This window comes from Mesoplodon densirostris, chromosome 12 (assembly GCF_025265405.1).
Source record: "Mesoplodon densirostris isolate mMesDen1 chromosome 12, mMesDen1 primary haplotype, whole genome shotgun sequence".
NCBI classification, from domain to species: Eukaryota; Metazoa; Chordata; class Mammalia; order Artiodactyla; family Ziphiidae; genus Mesoplodon; species Mesoplodon densirostris.
The window spans coordinates 66223014-66240707 of NC_082672.1; positions in this window are offsets into that span (position 1 = coordinate 66223014).

The following is a 17694-nucleotide window of genomic DNA, read 5'->3' on the forward strand; positions in this document are numbered from 1 at the left end:
CATGGGCACTGGCATTTATAATCATGTGTCCGTGTGAACATGAAGATGCTTCATGTGCTGGATCTGAGAGGATACACACCAGTGTGTTCACGTGTGTGGAGGGATGCAGATGTTCCAGGGTGAACTCTTCATTGTCACTGTGAACTCCCCTTTACTTTTCCCTGTTAGAGTTACTGATGTGCATAAGAAAAGCTTTAAAATATTTCTTTCTAGTTTGGGAATTGTAGTTTTCTTCGGTTATGGTTTATTTTTTCTGAATCAAAAGTGGTTGATTCTCTTTGAAAATATTCTGTTTGGGGTGATTAAAAAATATCTATTTGAAAATAGATCTATTTGAAAATAGATCATGGTGAGAGTTGCACATTGTCAATGTAACTAATGCCACTGAATTGTATGCTTAAAATGGTATTAATTGGCAGATAATGTACATATAGCTATACACACACACAAAGATAATTTTAAAAATTAGTAACTTTGTACACCAAAACCCATTGAATTGTGCAGTTTAAATGGGTGAATTTTATAGGATATGAATTATATCTCAATAAAATTGTTTTAAAATGTTCAAGGGAAAGATATGGATACTGCTTTTCACTTCCCAGAATTCTAGAGAAAGGTGCTTGGAGTCGTATTCTATTCAACGTTAGAAGAAAAAATATATATATACATTATGCAACCAACATGTTTATAAACAGTGATATGGGGCATACCGGTTACTTTATCAGCCTGTTACTTGAGTACTTTTTGCCAGCTTTTAGTTGCCAAAGATATATTTTAGGTCTTTTGTATTTTTGTCTGTTTTATGGACAATTATCAGAGGCTCTTTATGCTCCCAAACTGGAGGCACTTTATCTGTGCTGACACTAAGTGAGCATCACATATACATACAAAGGACACTAGCCCTAACCTAACAGATAGGAAAGATAAGTCAGGCAGTGAATAGTTATAGATGACTTTAGGCATAAATTCTTTTCAATTTTGTATAAAACCCTTTCCTTTGTTTTATTTCTAATGACTTCCATCATTAAAATTTTTGGCTCCGAAGTGAAAATGTGGGTGTGGAATCAGCATATGGAAAAATATATGTGGAACAAAAAGTAAAAATAAAACACATGTGGGTGTGGAATTTTGTGTTTTGATTTGCTTTCATTTCGGGCTGGGCCCAAAGAATAAAAAAAGTTATCTGGCTTCCCTGGTGGCGCAGTGGTTGAGAGTCCACCTGCCGATGCAGGGGATGCGGGTTCGTGCCCAGGTCCGGGAAGATCCCACATGCCGTGGAGCTGCTGGGCCCGTGAGCCATGGCCGCTGGGCCTGTGCGTCCGGAGCCTATGCTCCGCAACGGGAGAGGCCACAGCAGTGAGAGGCCCGCGTACTGCAAAAAAAAAAAAAAAAAAAAAAAAAAAAAAAAAAGTTATCCCATCCAACCTGCTACCTTGAGTGAGGCTCAAAAAAAATCTTTTCAGCAGCCTGACTTTCCAAATGAGCCCTGGCTACGGATCACCCGATCAAATTTCTGAGTATCTTGTTCCAATTCTACTCCATCCCATCCCATCCCATCCCATCCTATCAGGGTCAACCACCCTCAGTCCTTCCTTCCATTAGACCTCAGCTTGTCAGTAAATAGGAACAATTGCACTGGTCTGATTAACCTAAATAGGCTCTTTCTGCTCCTTTACATGGCTGTTCAGAACATATAGAAAATGTGTCAGATACCCAAGGTCCAGACCATAGATTACACTATTATAAAGATCGTACAGCACACACCTGAGTCTCTAGAAAGTAAACAACTAAACCAATGAAACATCTTAAAAAACATCTTCTCCAGAGGATGTAAGCCAGCATAAACTACTCAAAAAGCCAAACTTTTAATAAATGAACAAAAAGTACATTATCTAACCAATATGCCCCATTTTACTATTTGGTGGAACATACTGATTACACACTATTTAGTCTTGTCTCTTTTAATGATAAACTTAATATAACTTCAATTAAGTCATATTCTCTAGAATTGTGAAACAGAAATACAGTTGTCTTAGTTCCTTTGGGCTGTTATAACAGAATACTATGGACCGGGTGGTTCGTCAACAACAGAAATTTATTTCTCACAGTTCTGGAGGCTCTAGTTTGTGATCCAAGTGCCAGCAGATTCAGTGTCCAGGGGAAGCCTCTTTCTTGGTTCATAGATGACCATCTTTCCAAAAGGCATGGTAGAGGGGGTGAGGGAGCTCTCTGGGATCTCTTCTACAAGGGCATTAATCCTGTTCATGAGGGATTCACTCTCATGACCTAAGCACTCCCAAAGGCCCCACCTCCAAATGCCATCACATTGGGGATTAGGTTTCAACATACGAATTTTAGGGGGACACTAATATTTATATAACTGTCCAGTTATGTGTGGGCTCCAAGCCCCAGGAAGGCAGGCACAGTAATCTGCTGTACATTCCCCAAAGTCTCCTTGTTTACATCATTAATAACCCCATGTCAGGGAACTGCAGGTCTGGGATAAATATTGAGTTTGGGAAAATAATTTCTTTCCCATTGTCAAAGTGACAGTTGACACCTCCAAATGCATTCATACAGTTGATAATGATACCTCAATTTGCATTAGTAAATAACACACTTCTTCAATCTACATATTCTGCATTCCCATGTAAGGTAGCATTTTCCTTTCAGAATAACTGTTTGCCTCTCTTCTGTGTAACCAAAAGATATATCCTGATGAATTCCCCCAAATAATGGTAATGGCATGTTCACCTATAAAAAATAAACAAACAAACAAACAAAAACAAACAAAAAAACCTACCAGAAATTCAACAGATAAAAATGGTCTTGGTGAAATATGAAAAAAAAGAAAATTGTGAAGTCACTCACTATAGGCCTCACACTAGGTCTGCAATAGACAAGGAACAGAAAATAAAATTTTCAGAATGTCCTCATGTTCATGTCTCCCAAGGAGTGTTTTCTAATATTATAGAACCTGGGAGAATATTCTCAACCTTATCATGCCTATTTCCCCCTTTATTGCAAATATTTGACATCTCTGCTGTACTGAAATGAAATTCATAGATATTATAATCTACAATTCATACAATTTCAAAGAATCAATATAATGACATGACATGTAAAAAAGGAAATAAGAGAAATGTAATTTATCACAAGGTAATGTATAGTTTACCTATAAATGCTTGAAAACTACACTAGAATACAAAATAAAGTGGTTATATACTTGCATCCATTAGAAATAACTTAAATGAAAGAGCCACAAAAGCTTACTGATTTAAGTGTGTTTTATTTGCTGCACAAATTCCACTGCAGCAAGAGTGTTGGTAATTTGATTTTCTGTTATATGAGAAAAAATAATTTATCAGTTCTGAACAAAATAAAGCACAACCTTCCCTGGATTTACACAATATTTGCATTCCTGGTAATTCAGCATACATTTTGATCATGCCAGAAAAAAACAACTTACTTTGTGTTGATATGTACAAAAGAGTTATGTTCTAGTCTCACAAAATTAAAATCTGTTTCTGACTCACAAAAATATCTGATAGGATATTTCAAAATCCTGTAAAAATTGAGACAATTTCTCAACATGCTGGTTAGCTAGCAACCCAGATCACTCCTCCTAAATGGCTGTCATTCCTCCAAACTTGGGAAAATCAAAAATGTCTTCATAAATGCCCAAAACGTCCTTTAGAAAGAAGTACCGCCCACCCTGAGAACTACATTCTAGGTTTTCCAGAACGAGTTACTCTTCCTATGTGAAGCTGTGCTCTGGACTGCCCTGGTCCCTTGGTGGATAGGGTGTCCTCACCCTGCTGACCACCAATGGTCTTAGTTTTGGGTTTAGATTCTCCAGAGCATGGTCACATGAACCCCGTTAGCTGGTGCATCTGGTGTCTTTTCATGCAGCCTTATATATTTCAAGAAGGTATCCTCTCCCCTTTATGGTCCTTCCTAAATGTCAACAAGGAAATCCATGGGAATTTCCTCCTAATTTGGAACTCTAATTCTTCCTGAAGCACATGTCGCTCCTGTAGCTCTGAAGCTCCACCCATGGTCACTCACACCTCATCTTGAGGCTCATCCTCCCACATGCTGGATGCAGTGCACTAGATGCACCAGATAAGTTGCCCCTTCTCTTTCTGAGATCATGTTCTCATTAAAAAATAGACTTCATTTCAACTCTGATGTCCTCCCCGTCCCTTAATAAGGTTGCACTTATTTTCCCAACAGGACAAATCCATGTTTACTCGGGATTGTCAAGGCGAGGCATTGGACCCTCAGTGAACTTTCAGTTTACTCAGAAAACACTGGATTGAATACTGAATCTAGGATTCCGGTGACCAGTACTGGCCAGAAGCTTCCACTCCAGGAATATGCCCTCAGCCGTCCGTCATGTTTCTGAAGTCAGCAGGGGTGGGAGCTTTGTACCCGCCAAATAAAATGTCACAACTTATCATGTTTGGTCTGTTCCATGTTTTTTATTCTCTTCCCTCCCTAAGCAACATCTAAAAACAATCAGTCAATATATAAACTGGGAAAATGCCATACGGCTCTCGGGGCTAGTCTAGCCTTAGTTTGCCTAAGCCTAAGACAACATTTTCCTTCGAAGAAAACTCTGCTCATAATGATATAAGAAGAGAAGAGGAACAATTAACCATCCACAACAGCATTTAAGTTTGTCATGAGGCACATTTATGACAATTAATTGATTTAATGGATTAACTCTGGAATAGCAGTTTAGTTATAAAACTTCTGCTATGTAGTTTAGGTAGAAATATTTTTTGTTAACTGTGACAGAAAAAAAAAAACCCACAACAACTATTCTTCAAACTATTATTTTCCCCTATATCCTTTATTCCTTTCAGTTATTTTCCTGCTTTCTCTGGGGAGAAATTTCTCCCCTCCACCATACACACACATATATAGCTTTGTGAGTAAACATAAATAAAGACCAGTCATATTGTCCACTCCCTTTGTCCTGTGATTTGAGTTTGTGACCATTTGTCAGTTTGTAGTTGCTGCCTGCTGGCACGAGCAAGTGTATTTCTTAATCTATTTCACACGATTATGGCCCAAAGAGAGACCACTCTGTTTTTCCATAATTTTGCTAAAGAGGCCTGTGCTTTTCAGGGTGGAGCTTAGAAAGAAAAGCAGCAGGAAAGCCAAGTGCACTTAATGAAAACACAGCCCACAGCTCCGAGTTTCACACATCGGTGAGGCCCCGGCAGCTCTGCCGTGCCTGCAATCCCAAGGTATCAAGCCTCCCTGCCAATGCTGTGGGCACAAGTTCACAACACATTAAAAAATGAGACATTCTCATTACGTGGCAGTCTACTCAACTGAGTTATCAGGGGATCGAAATAAAAGGATTTCAGTCATCTTTTCTCAAAAAGAAAAAGCCAGGGCACCCGTTAGGAAATGAATCAGGATTCCTACACTGTTTTTTATTTTTTTTCCAATAGTATGGAAATGGTGATAGAAATAATAATTCTAATTATTATTTATAAAAGGCTTAGTATGTGCCACACACAATACTTATTTTTTATCTGCATTAATTTTATTTTTTACCTCCATTCTGCAAGAAGGATCAAGGTAAAATTCAGGCAGAATTAAGAGAGTATTTTGGGGAGACAGGGTCCTCGTTGTCTTTAAATTATATCCTACTTTTAACAAATTAAAATTTTAGTATGCCTGAAGGTTCATCTTAGCCTGATAACATCTACAAGGCTATATTTTAAATTCTGTGTATGAGTTTGAGAGCCAGTTTCACTTATGCTCAATGCTTTAAATGATATAACATTTTCAACTTTTTGGTTTAGGTGATTAGATAGTCCATTAGGGGAGAATTGTTAGACTACATATATTCACATGATCTAAAAAGAAGTCCAAGCAATATAATAATTGCTTCATTTCTTTAAAAAAAATCCACTTGACTTTTAATTGTAAAGAATAATGTAGTGGCTTAGCCTAAGAATTTCACTTGCACACATTTTCTTTTGAAATGAGAGTTCCCTTCAGTATGGTATTTGAAGTGTCTTTATGCTTTTTGGGGTAATTTTATCCATTTAAAATTATAATGATTATAAATATAAAAATGCAGCTTACACGGGTAAAAAAATCTTGAAATTAAAATCTTAGATATAAAACCAAGGACAGTAATAATATGGAAACCATGATGGGGGAATTGCAAATGTAAAAATAATCTGAATTTAAAATGTATTTTCTAGTCTCTTAAAAGCCCATTCATCTTTCAAGTATTCAACTGTAAAGTATTTTATAATTTTGATGTGTCATATTAAATTCTTTATAGAGTTTTCATTCAGGATTTCTGTAGGTGATATGTGCACACTGGGTATTATTTCCACTCCTGAAAATTTTGGAAAACTTTAAAATTATGACAGAAATAGTACTTTTTGAATAGTTCTTCAAATCGCATTTTCCAGAGTTCAGAATAGGGAAGGTTCTGCCATCTGGGGCATTCTCCAGACAGCCATAGCAGAGGGCTTCTGCCCATTAATTCTTGCCCCCAGTTCATACAGAGAGAGTTGGAGGGAACTGAGAATAAGAAATCGCCCATCCAAGTCCCCATCTCGGCGCTATCATTTGATATAGTAATTTCTGGAATATATTAGTGCCCAAGTAATTGAGAATCTGTACATGGCGTTCAAGGTTGAAGAACATTTTACTACTTTGGAAGCCATCTGTCTTACTCTGGGATCCCCCAAGAACAGAGACTTAAAATTCTCTTGTGCAGGTGTAGCTTCATAATGTGATACCATGCAACAGGACAGGGGGAGTAAAGAGGAAGCAAATCAGAAGGAAGGAAAGCCAATCAAGAATGTGTCACTGCATTGGCCGACCACTTCTACAGGCCACTGGTGCTTACTCTGACCTGGACCTTCTGAGGAACCTTAAGAAAGTCTTCCCTAAGAAGACGGTTAAGAAACCATGGTTATGAAACCATCCACACAGGAGTCCAAAAGAGGAACTATTACCAATAGGTTTCTGTCTCCCACTGGTCAAGATGCCCTAATGGACATCCATACCCTCACACTTGCAAGTCATATATGGGTGAATGCCAACTGTTTTCTTCAGCAGGTCCTATGAGGCAGCATCTGAGAAGCCCTAGGACAGGAAGCAAGAAGTAAGCCCTCTACCAAATGCTCACAGGTTACATCTATTAGAAACTGGTTGAAGCCTGGACATAACTAGTCACCACTGCAATGGCTGAAGTTGAGGCTAAGAGGACTTGAAGTGATGCATAGGAGTCCAAAACAATTGTTAAGTGACTCAGTTTCTTTCTTACCTTTAACCATGAGCCTACTTAAATCAAAGATATCAACTGCAAAAAAGATGACAATTTGCTAACATTCACGTCATGGTAGTTATACATCATTTATGTGTAAAGATGTGGCAAATAATCATTGCCAATTGGCCCTAAAGATGGATTATTAGTATCACAGGACTCAAATATAATATAACGATACACTATGAAGAAGCTTGTGCACTAAAGTACGACGACTGAGACATAGTGTGATGCCCTCATCAAAGTAATATCCTTTCTGCATGTTTCATATTTTACAGATATTGTTTAGTTTATAATCTGATTAAAATATAAGATCAATTAAACCCATTTTTATTCCCATATAACTTGTTTTTCTCCTACACTTTATGAGTTTTTGTTTTTTGGGGGGTTTTTTGTTTTGTTTTTTTAGAATGAGACAGCAAGAAAGTGCACAGAGAGAGAGAGAGAGAGAGAAAGAGAGAAAGAGAGAGAGAGAGAGGAAAATTGCAAGTTCTTGCTTGGGATTTTTTTCTTGGAAAAAGTGTTAAATGTGAAATAGCACCATGAAACACTTCACAGTCCATTCAGTTTCTTTTGGAAAATAAGAGCTGGATTGAAATGAACACTTTAGAAGATATTTCATTTCTTGGCATTTAAAATCAATATTTTTCTCACTGTCATGAATATTTGGGGGAGAAACCCAGGCAGCTATTTTTGTTCACTGTAATTGTGGCTCCACTGTAGGTGAAGATGGAACACCTTCCTCTCATTATTGAGAGTTCAGTGGCCCTGAGCTAAAGGCTACGATTCTTCATGTCACCACTGTGGTGGCAAATACGAATTCCCGTTTAGTTTCTAGTAACCTCATTTGTCAAGAAGACTGTGTTTCAAGTTTATATAGATTCAAGGCAAACAAAAATGAGACAGCTAAATGCCCCTTTGCTCATAAACTGCATTCACCAATTAGAGGGAAGTTAAACTAATGAGAGATTAATTGTACAGACTACTAACTTATTTCAAATTTATGTTTTAAAGATGTACAAAATTAATTTAATTTTCAAATTGATTCTCCATTAGTGATAGTGTCAACGTGCTGCCGATGTAGAAGAGCACTTATATGAACCACATCCCAAGCGAGGGAGATTTTAAATTCCTGAAACTTTACTGTGAATGTGAGAGTGAAAATAACGTTAGCAGAATGTTCTGCATGGCAGTTTAAAAAAGTATTTTTAAGTAAAAGCTTTGAAATTGTTCTCAAGTCTTCCTTTATGCTTTCAATTTTAGCCTGAGTTGATCAAGAATAAAAAAAAAAAAAAGATCATGCTTTGAGAAACTTTAAAACTGTCTCAATCTTGAGATGACAAGCCTTTCAAGCCAAATGACTAAACCCCTCTGACAGGGAGAAGTGCACCCTGGGTCCCTCAGTGCCTCAAATAAACTCCAGGCTTCTTACTAATGCAGCCACATGACACTGACTTGTGTGGCTGTATAAACCCTTTCTGAGCTCAGATCATTCTCTGTTATTTCCCATTACCTTGCCTACCATCCAAAAATGCTGAACTACAGCTTCACATACAGAATCTGATGCAATTAAAAATTCAACAAAATCAAGGACTTGCTAATGATGCAACAGAGTGACAATTATCGTGACAACTCTCACTAAATCCCACCAAATCCCCACTATGCTCCTTTTTCTCCCATTCTAATCACTGACACAATAGATGCTACTCTCTTCAAGATCATAGAAATTCACAGACAAGTCATAATCAACATCATTTATTTATGTCATTTCAGCACTCAGAGGTTTCATATTTTCTCAGAACCTATCAGATTTAGCTTACATTACCTAAGTTTCCATCAATATCCAATTGATTTTTCCAAGTTCTTGATCAATATTTTTTCATTTTTTTCACCAACAAATTGATCTAAATTATGCTTCAAACGTGTATATTTGCATGACAAGATGCAACAGGCAAAACAGTGAAAAAATAAAAATCTTATAACTTCTCTAGTATGTATTTCACCGGCTGTTTTAGACATCATGTTTTATTGTCCAGATATCTGAGGAAATCTGCAAATATTTTCCTCTAATACCATTCTTGAATACATAAAAACTTCTACAGCAAGTAAAATCTCATGTCATTTTTCCAACTATTCTTATTACTTTTACACAGAACCAAAAGTCTAGATCCAACCTGATTAGTATAGCTTAAAATCTATTCCATCTTGCAAAACATGCTTAATCTAGCTATGAATGAACATTAGTACATCATCTGATGTCATGGAAAGGACTTCCGTGGTCCACTCTCAAACTTCAGTATATATAAAAGCACTTGTATCTTGCTTCTGGGGTGATGCCCAGGAACCACCATTTTTACTAGCCACTGTGGTTTAGACAATACTTGAAAGAACTATTATTTTGATTACATTTACATTGCACTCTATTTTCTTTGAATTTTTTTTCCTTTTTCCAGCTTCACTGAGGAGTAATTAACAAATATAATTGTGTATATTTAAAGTGTTCAGTTTAATGATTTGATATACACATACACTGTGAAATGACTACCAAAATCATGTTAATTAACACATCCACCACCTCACACAGTTGACTCTTTTTGTGTGTGTGGTAAGAATGCTTAAGATATACTCTTAGCAAATTTCAAGTGTACAATACCATATTAACTGTGGTTATCATGCTGTGTATTAGATCTTCAGAACTTATTCTTCTTATAACTGTAAGATGACCTACATCTTCCCATTTCCCATTCTCCCTAGTCCCTGATAATCATCATTCTACTCTGTTTCTATATGATCTTTTTTTTTTTGATTGTGTATATATGCCACATTTTCTTTATCCATTCATCTGTCAGGGGATACTGAGGTTGTTTCCATATCTTGGTTACTATGAATAATGATGCAATGAACATGGGAGGGCAGACATCTTTTTGAAATACTGACTCTATTATCTCTTCGATTTTTAGTAATAAAAATTAACCACAGGAAAATGTTGTAATTAGCTTGAATCTGGAATTTGATGTGATTCCATAAACTAGTATCTCATTGACAGAGTACTTGTTTTCTGGGGTTGGGGGTAGAATATTCCTACCATTTTAATATTTTATCTTTAACCATCAATTATTATACTTCAAAACTTAAGTCTACTGACAAATGTAATGTGAATTTGAACTACACTGATAAAAGTTCAGTGTCTCGAATAAGGGAGTTGATAATTCCTTTCTTTCTGCAAATATCAGACTTCGCCCGGTGTACTGCGTTTGGTTCTAGACACTGAGCTTTATGAACAGTGACAAGTTTATAAACAATCAGAGGAAAGAACCAGTGAAGCTGAGGAAACATCAGCAGAGACATGATTAGTTATTTGGGCTCTTAGATAATCAGCCCTAATTGCACCCTTAAAGTGACATTGCCACTGATAATGTGGCTCAAAGATGGACATTAAGAACAATTCATGCCAATCTGGGAGTTCGGTTTTTTAATGAATTTTACCTATTCCTATTATACAGCTTCTAAGCTCTAACAATTATTTTGAATTTGGTTCTCCAAAATTTTGGTGATCTGAGGTAAAATCTATTTACTTTAAAAATGAGGAATGTTTGATGGAATTTGGGCCTTTCTTTTGTCCTTTAAGAAGAACAGGGATCCATTTATTCCACACTGTATGTCAGAATTCTGAGTTACATACAAAGAAGTCCTCTCAGGCCAGCTTAAAAACAGAAGAGTCAATAAAAGGATATTAGGAAGCTCACAGGGCCAGAGAGCTGGGCTGGGTGTTACCTGATGGTGACTGCCCTGACTTAAGCCTCATAGCATGTTATCCTCTCACCGCTGGGAGTATAACAACCCCATCGTTTACTCTAATATAAAAGGCACTTGAGACCTTACGCCTCAGCTCATGACCACGCAACTTCTTCCCCAGTCACTCACTGCCCAACAGAAGTCTTCAGGGTAGACCTGACAGGTAAAGCCTGGATCCCATGTCTGTGCTCGAGGCTGGCAAGGCAGGCACTCTGGCTTCTCCTTGGTTGGGCAAGTAAGACCATAAAGCAGGAGTTCCCCCAATGTTTGAGGGAAGATCTGAAGGTGATGGGAAGGCTGAAAATGTGAGGAACAGTCACTATAAAATTATATTTATTGATTAGTATGGGCCAGGTTTTTGCTTGGCTCTTGAGTATGGTATATACTTTTATATACAGTAATTCTTAGAAATAAGACTAAAGGTTAAAAGTTACAAGAAAACAACCTCACCTCAATACCAGTGAATAAATTTCTAATGTTACTTGTACTAAAAGAAACTTCACATTATAAATCTCATTAAAATTTGTTTGAAGTGAAAACCAAATCAGGATAGGGACTAGAAAATGTTGGACTAAAATTTATTTGTAGTTTCAGAAATCTCAGAAACTTCAATAATCAAGATGCTTATCAATAAGTGACTTTTATTATTTCAAGCTAAATATAATAGTTAATCAAAATAGTAAAAATAAAAAGTTCCTAAATGTCACTAAACAAATACAGAACTACCCATAAAGTCAAACTGAGAATCAATGAGCTCCTGATCATCAAAATAAATTGCAGTGCAGTTTATAAGCCTTTATGATAAAAAGGAATACAAAGCCGGCTAAGCAGACAGCCACTCAGAAAAAGCAGATGTCGATTCCTATTCTACTCACACAACCACTTTTTGCCTGAACACAAAAAACTCAATCACAATTGCGGTTATATATATCCAACAGTAAGGGTCATGTGCAAATCACAGTCCCTCAGTAAACTCATCAAGCAATATAAAGAGTGACTGGGTCTCAAGACTAAAAAATAATAATACATAATAATTGTATAGCACTTACTGTGTGATAGTTAAGGTTCTCAGAGTCTTATATGTGTTTACTTATTTAGTCCTTGTAAAAAAAAAAAACTTCATAAATATTATCCTAATTTTATGGATGAGGACAAAAAGATAGAGTCAGGTGAAATCATTGCCCATGATAGCTAACAATTGGCAGAGCTAGGATTTGAACAAAAGAAGTTGGGCTCCCACCTCTGGTCTTGTTTTCATCACAATGCTCTATGTTCTCTAACTAAGTAACTAACTTATAAACTGACTCGACCTTCCCCCAAGGTATGCCATGGTACTTTAATATCATGAATGAATATGTCACATCAGCCTGAGACTAATCTCCTCCAGGCCTTGGCAGCTGTGTATGGTCAAAGGACAGGAGAGGGAGAGCCCTACTAACTAATAACGGAGTAGGATCAAAAAAGAGGCTCACTGTACCCTATGGTTTCCAAGGTAAAATTGTCAAGTTATCTCTTAATTATCTTTACATTGAAGAACAAGTTCTTGTGGACGCTTACAAGTGCTTTCAGTTGTCTCGAAGTAAAACCTTGCGTCTCTCCAAAGCTTTAGTAAACCCTGATATACACACAGAGGCATGTGTGAATTCCTCATGGACATCTAGGAAAGGGTTGAGCGGCAATGCATGGAGTGGAAATAACCCCACCAGAACAAACTTCAGAAATTAACCCAATTCAGCAAAGACAGCTTCCAGACACAGAGAAAGTTGGAAAGCTGGGAACTGATCCCTGCACCCTGCGCCCCCATCCCACAGGCTGCTCCTTAGAGTTTGGAAGGAATATAAAGTCTGCTCTTGTTCAAAAAGAGTCCTCAAAGGACAGAGTCACTTAATTGACTTCTGAGTTACACTTTTAATTAAGTTTATTCTAAAATGAAATGAAAGGCCTCAAGAGATACAGTGCTTCCTGTTTTTGAAAGACAGCTCAACAGATTCTTGAAGTGCTAAGAACTTCATACATCCAATCTCTAAAATTCTGAAAGCCTATAAATAATTGGGAAAATTTGTGTGTGCCTTTGTGTCTTTTAAAACAAACACAAAAATTGTTTTTTTTTAACCAATGAGGAGGATTCAAATTCCAGGAGGAACTAATAATGATATCATTTTATTCGAGAAAACATCATACATTCTAAAAACTATATGCTTGATAGGCATCAGAGGCTTCAAAATAGACCTTCTTCGTTAATGTTCATCATCAATCTTAGATCCCAGTAATGGCCTAATTAAGTGGTATAAATATAACCCAAACGTAACTTTGCATTCCTTCTTTTAATTAAAAAGAAGGAAACTATAATTATTTCAACTCCAGTTTAAAGTATAAACAATAAATACTTCTCAAAGAAAAAGACCCTTTGAATGACAGAAACAGCTTGTTTAAATTTAGAAACAAAGCTGTGCCTGTGAGAGAGAATCAATGTTCCCAAAAACATAAGCCCTTGAATACAACACACTGTGAGAGAAAAAAACAAGGAAGAAAAGTACGAAATAAAAAAATAATTGGATTTTTCAAAACAGGCATGACACTGATCTTAAGAAGCAAGTGTCCTGCAAATACCTAACCTAAGGAAATGTTGGTAGGAATCATCAGGTGGCTTTTAATCCGGGATATAAAAGTAATCACAGGGCTTCCCTGGTGGCGCAGTGGTTGAGAATCTGCCTGCCAATGCAGGGGACACTGGTTCGAGCCCTGGTCTGGGGAGATCCCACATGCCGCGGAGCAACTAGGCCCATGAGTCACAATTACTGAGTCTGCGCGTCTGGAGCCTGTGCTCCGAAACAAGAGAGGCCGCGATAGTGAGAGGCCCGCACACCGCGATGAAGAGTGGCCCCCACTTGCCGCAACTAGAGAAAGCCCTCGCACAGAAACGAAGACCCAACACAGCCATAAATAAATAAAAAAATTTTTTTAAAGTAATCACATACAAAAGGCAACACACACACACACACACACATACACACACAATATCTGTAAATGTATTTATTACAAGTGTATGCCCTAAACCATGAGGTCATTTGTAAATTATTTTACATTATATTTTATATATATATATAAATTCAGGAACTTTTTATAGAGGCAAAACTGAAAATGTGAATTGAATGTGAAATTTCTAGTTTTCAAAATACCCTTCTTCTGATTCTATTAATATGGTGGACTAGATATATTTTTTTAATTTCCTAACGTAAAACACCTAGAAATGAAAATGGCCAAAAAAATCAGATATTCTTTAGATATTTACCTGAGATTAAGCAAAGTTAGAGAAAACTCTAGAATCCAAAAGTTAAGAAAGAGGTGAAAACCAAAGTAAGTAAGATTATGTTGATGCTTAGGGTTGATGAAGAAACTCAGTATCAAAAAAACAACCCAATTAAACAGTCGGAAGACCTGAATAGACATTTTTCCAAAGAAGGTATACAGGCACATGAAAAGATGCTTGACACCACTAATCATCAGAGAAATGCAAATCAAAACCACAATGAGTTATCACCTCAAAAAGTCTACAAATAACGAATGCTGGCAAGGATGTGGAGAAAAGGGAACACTTGTACGCTGTTGGTGGGAATGAAAATTAGTGCAGCCACTATGGAAAACAGTATGGAGGTTCCTCAAAAAACTAAAAATAGAACCACCATATGATCCAGCAGTTCCATATCTGGGTATATATCTGAAGAAAACAAAAACACTAATTTGAACAGATACATGCACCCCAATATTCATAGCAGCATCATTTACAACAGCCAAGATATGAAAGCAACCTAATCAAAAGATGAATGGATAAAGAAGATGCCATATATATATAATGGAATACTACTCAGCCATAAAATAAGAATGAAATTTTGCCATTTGCAACAACGTGCATGGACCTGAGGGTATTATGCTTAGTGAAATAAGTCAGACAAAAAGACAAATACTGGATTTTATCAATTATATGTGGAATCTAAAAAATAAAAGAAATAAATGTATATAACAAAACAGAAACAGACTTAAGAGACAGAGAACAAACTAGTAGTTACCAGTGGGGAGAGGGGAGGGGGAAGGGGCATGATAGGGGTAGGGGATTCAGAGGTACAAACTACTACATATGCAATAAATAAGCTACAAGGATATATTGTACAGCACAGAGAATATAACCAATATTTTATAATAACTTTAAATGGAGTATAATCTATAAAAATATAGAATCACTATGTTGTACACCTTAAGCTAATATAATATTGTAAATAAACTATACTTCTATTTTAAAAAAAAGTTCACTAGAAGATGAAAAAGCAAGTCTCTTAACTTCCAGTGCATTTGAGGGAATATAATAGAAAAATAATAATAAATACCAATTTAAAGGAAGAACCAAAAAACTAAGAATAGAAAATGCAGGACTAATGAAAAATACAAAGTAGTATCATTAAAAAAATTAAAGTATACCAATAATAACATGAAATGTGACTGACTACACTTGCCATTAGATATTGGAAAATTTCTGCTATACACCATTCACAAGAGACATACCTCAAGTATAAAATCTACAGTTTGATGTAGAAGTAAAACCTCACAAGATTAGTACAAATAAAATCAAAAAATTACAGTCCAGTTTTTCAAGGGAAGACACACAAAATCAATTCCAAATGGACTGCAGATGTAATTGTGAGAGATAAAAATATCTATCTCTTTCTATTTAAGATTTTAACATAGAAAAATGTACTCATGATCCTGGGGTAGAAAAATATTTCTTAAAGAAGACTCAAGAAAGCACTAACAATAAAAGAAATAACATATAAATTGAATTTTATTAAAATTAAGAACCTCTGTTTATCAAGAGAGGTCATCAAAAGAGTGAAAAAGCAAGCTAAAATTAGAAGATATTTACAAGTCATATATCCAACAAAAGACTTTCCTACAAATGGAAGACAAAAAAAGATAATCCAGCTACAAATGGCCAGAGACTTGGAAAATCATGTTCTAAGGAGAATGGTTACACTTCAATAAACATAATTCTTCAGTATCATTGTTCATTAAGGAAATGGCCATTTAAATCATGATAATATACCTATCAACACCCACTATAATGGCTTAATTTTTTTTAATTGATAAGAGTTATGACAATGTGGAGCAAAGGAGCTATCATATACTGATGATGGGAGAATAACTTGGTAAAACCATTTAGGAAAATTCTCTGTATCTATTGAACTTACTCATACCCTATTACCTAGCAACTGGATTCTTAGGTATAAACCCAAGAGCAGTACCCTCATTATGTATACCAAAAACATGTACTGAAAATGTTCATAGAAGCATTATTCTTAATACCATAAAACTAGGAACAACCCAAACTCTGTCAAGAATAGAATTGACAAATAAAATGTGGTATTTTCATACAGTGGAATACTATACAATACTGCAAAAAGAAGTTACTGTTATGGACAGAAACACGAATCAATCCCACAAATATTACATTGAATTAAAGAAGCAAAATATTAAAAAAATTACTGTATTGTTCCAATAATATAATGGTATAACATATTGTTCTAATATATATAATATATTATTCCAATATGTTAAAAACAAGTAAAACTAATCTACAGTGACAAAAGTAAGAATAGGGCTTGCCTTTGGTGGGAGTCATGGCTAGGAGGAAACATGAAGCACCTGGGATGCTGACACTCTTATATCTTGATCGGGATTGAGGTCATCAAGGTGTGTTCACTTTGCAAAGATCTATCAAACTGCAAATGTATGATTGTGCATTTAAAATATAATACTTGACACTCTCTCTTGCCTTCCATACTTTGATGCCTCCCACCACCTGAACTCGTTGAGAAGCCAGAGGGAAAGGAGAACATTGTTGCAGTGGGTGGAATGTCAGCCTGCTAAAGCACTGAGCAAGGCCAGGAACCTATCTGAAGTGGCCAAAAGGGAATAACCAGCTCAGGGGCAGTTCCAAAACGCACACTGGAGCTTAGTTTATAACAATGAAAAACTGGAAATAGATTGAATGTCCTTGATCAAATGAATGAATAAATTACATATAAAATAAGTATACAATGGTATATCATATACCATTGCAAATTAGAGGTGGATGAATCAGGAATAATGCACAAAATAAAGCACAAGAGGGAACTTCAGAAAGAAAATACAGGATGACATCGATTTTCTACCTTTTTAAAATATATAAGACTATTTTTTTATTATTTGAGGATACATTCATATAGCAGTGGAAGTAAAATGCTTAAGAAAAATAAATATCAAAGTCAGAATAGCTATTTTTTCCTGGAGAAGTGTGGAATGTGATCATAGAGGGCTTAACCTAAATTTGTAATATTTTATGTCCTAAGCTATGGGAGAGCTACATAGATGTTGGTTGAATCACTCCTTACACCCTGGTAAATATCTACAGTATTTCATAATAAAAAGCAACAAAAAATTCTGGGCTCATAGAATATCCATCTTATATAGCATTACTATAATTGGGAATAAAAAAACTAATCATTCCCATAAGGTTAATTCTGACCCATCAGTGAAGGAACAATGAGTGGGCCCCA